We start from the raw sequence: 3,854 nt of genomic DNA on the forward strand, positions 1-3,854 counted from the left end.
AAAACCTGGTCATAGATTTCATATGAGGTGTGAAAATGTATGCAAGTCTGAAATGACCCCATGGTATTTTGACAAGACAACTAAAAGAGGTATCACTTAATCAAATAGTAATGAGGGATGGGTTTGTAGATTAAAGATTAAAGCTCACTTTGGAATCTTTTGAGTTTGCTAAAATAAATAGCTAGGAGTTGTCCGTAGACAGGATGCTATTAAGGACTTGAATTAAAGAAAGAACAGAGCTGGAGGAGAAAAAAATAGAAATAATTACATGTACTCAGTGGTAAAATCATGAGAAGGAAGATTACAGAACTACGACCTGGGATACACAAATATGTAAAAGATGACAAATGAAAAACAGTAATAAGTATGTAATGCAGACTTATATGGATACACATTTTTAATGTTTAAGGGCTATGAAGTGATTGGGTGATGACCTAAAATTTAAGAAATTGGTAAGATCAATTATCTCTTGGGCCAACCGTAGCTGATATTTTAAGTAAAATGGGGCCACAATAGTGTGTCTTGATTTGCCAAAGTGAAAACAGGTCAATATTTGGAAAGACATTTTTTGTACATGTGGTTGGAGTGACAAATACTGGTTTGTTCAAGTGACAATAGAAGGGTACAGTTTTAGCACAATGATAGAAATTTTTCAAGGATCTGGCAGATTTTCCTACTGTCTTCAATTTCCTTTTTTTTCTGAGAACGAAAATAGCATTACTGGAAGCCAGTCCTAAATTGTATCTTTGTCAAGTTATCAGATATTCAGTCTATCACATGCCCAAGTAATAGAGAATGGGAACAGGTATACATGGAGCACTCACAAATCTCTGGACTTTCTCAGGAAGAGCCTTCTGCCATTGTGGGATGGATAGTGCTGGGTAATTTACAAAATATTCATCATAGATTGAAAGTATTCTGCTAAGTTGACACCTGAGATATTGGATGTTTTAATTGCATTGTATTGATTTTTATGAATCAGTTAATCAGATTCTTTATACTATATGATGTTACTAGACTGTGAAATGCATGTTTATTGCATTTCCTTTGTATAATATATAGTATGTTTTGAAATTTTGTATAAATCATTCATCTTTTTATTTTTTTCAATATGGATTACTCCTAGTTCTCAAGAGTGGGGAAATGCCCAGGAACTTTGTAACTTGAAGTCATATGTGTCATGTGACATATCATATTTTCCTTGTAGAGAGTCGGTAAGAAATTATATGTAATTTATTTTTATTTTTATTTATTGTCTATTGCAGGGTTTGAACTCAGGGCCTGGGCTCTGTTCCTGAGGTCTTTGACTCAAGGTTAGCTCTCTACAACATCGAGCCACAGTATCAATTTTAGTCTTAATGATTGATTTGAGATAAGTGTCTCTCCGGAACTTTTCTGCCCAAGCTGGCTTTGAACTGTGATCCTCAGATATCAGCCTCCAGATTAGCCAAGAGTAAAGGCATGAGCTACTAGCACCTGGCCATATGTATTTTAAACTGTAGTTTTCTTCAAGTGTTTCATCCTACATTGAAATTATTTTTCTTACAAACTTTCTAATAGATATATAATCTATTCAATTTTGAAAATTACTGCTGTACCTCCCACTTATTTGTGGCATTTTTGAAATCCAAGTTCCTCTGTGTGTTAGAGTGGATACTGTTGCCTGTAACAAGTATTGTTGTTGAATACATAGAATCTGGCTACTTAGACAGCAAAGGATGGGAAGCTACAGTAGCCAGATAAAGAACTTCCAGGACAATTAAAGGGCAAATCATGTACTCTCTGTGTAGGTGAATAGGGCACATAGACAAAAAGTCTTATACTCGAAAGTGATTGAGTGTGTGTGCACATAGGTGTTCACTTATGTAACTGTTGCTATAGTTTTACACATTCACTAGTATAAATATACATATATATTCATACATATATATATATTCATACATATATATATATATATATATATATATATATATATATATGTACATGCAGATGACAGTTTCCAAAATCCAGAGAACCACCTCCATGGGCATCGCGTTCCTATGTTGCTCTTTGGGTAATAAGAATGAAACTTGGATTTTTCCAGTGGTAGAGAAATTACTCAGAGATTCAAGCATATGTCTTTCAATATGTTATGTACCTAACACTAAAATTAGGAAGTCTGTTAATATATAACATGTTATATTATAATATATTTAATATATCATATATAATGCATATGTATATTATATATATTATTTATAATACCTGACAGTATTATAAATTTATAAGGAAAAATGCAATAAACATATCAATGTCCATACTTACCTAGCCATGATTAGGTTCAGTAGAGTTAGGTGCATTACATCTCAACAAGAAAAGTCTTCTGAAATTCTGATGGCCTTGAGCTAGATAAGGAGAATTCCTGTAAAGGAAGCCTCGCCTCAATTTTGATAAAAGATAAGTTTCGAAGGTTTTTTTCTGTTTTTTTTTTGGGGGGGGGCGGTTCTTTTGCCGGTCATGGGGCCTAAATTCTGGGTCTGGTTGCTGTCCCTCACCTCTTCACCTTAAGGCTAGTGTTCTACCACTCCAGCCATAGCGCCACTTCTGATTGAGGAATCAAACCCAGGGCCTTATGCTTATAAGGCAAGCACTCTAACTACTGAGCAACCTTCCCAGCCCAAGTTTTCCAGAGAGGTAGTTTTCCAGAGAGGAATTTGGCATTTGTTTTGCATCCTTGATTAGTAATGAATAGGTATTATTTTGCTCCAAATTTTATCTCCTTTTATGTTCCCTAAATAGTTACACAGGATCATCATTCCATCACATATATTTAAGTCCTTCTTTTATTTCTTTTTATCATTATTGTTTTGTTGGTGTTGTTTTGCTGATCCTGTATCTTGAACTTAGGGCCTAGGCAGTGTCCCCGAGCTCCAAGCTAGTGCTCTACCACATGAGCCACAGCACCACTTCTGGCTTTTTCTGCCTGGGCTTCATTTGCATCATAATACTCAGATCTCATCCTCCTGGGTAGCTTTCATTACAGGTGTGAGTCACCAGTGTCCACCAATCCCTCTCTTTTAGATATTATTCTAAAAGCCTCCTATCCAAGGTCACTCCTAAGATAGTAAATGGAACTATGCCAATAGTTCCTTCACACTCTCATCTCCTGTAATGGCAATGGTGTGTCTTTTCCATCTTATCTTGAACCTACTTCAGTGTTCTCGTCCTAACCCATGGTTCTAGGTGTGTCACAAATAATTACCTAAATTTAGTAGCTATAAACCCTGAATCAATCAACTATTAATTTCATTTAATTTTTTCCAATATGATTGATTTTCAGCACAAATCTGAGCTTATACTCACCTTCTTGCATCTACCTCTTGGCATGAGCAGAGCCTAGGCCTATTCTACCTCAAATGCAAGAGGTTAGCCAAAAAATAGCCTACAGTATTCCTACCTAGGAGTCAGGACAAGTTTTTGAGTGCCTGAAAGAAGCAATGAATTCCTAGCATGGGAATTGGTGGGAGAGACAACAGCCTAGAGAGCAAACTGGTAGTCAAAACATTTAACAACTTCTCCTTTGGGGAAACTGACCTCCTGTAAAGTGGCAATGAGATAACTCACCTAGTATATTTTCATATTTTAATGAAGTTGTCATGTTTCATTACACAACTCACTTGTAGTCAAATAGAAGGTCATTCTTTTGTGTCCTCCTTAGACCCAGTCTCAGTCTCCATCTTAGACTTTGCTCAGACTCTATAACTACCAGAAGGTCCCTGATGAGGAGGGAAGTGTGATCTCTTGGCTTCTGACTGGCCCTGTGAGAAGTGAGGCCACTTTTAGTGTTCAACCTCTTCCTCCTGACAAGACTGTGG

Source organism: Dipodomys merriami, unplaced genomic scaffold, assembly GCF_024711535.1.
Source record: "Dipodomys merriami isolate MVZ:Mamm:240054 unplaced genomic scaffold, mDipMer1.0.p SCAF_562, whole genome shotgun sequence".
NCBI classification, from domain to species: Eukaryota; Metazoa; Chordata; class Mammalia; order Rodentia; family Heteromyidae; genus Dipodomys; species Dipodomys merriami.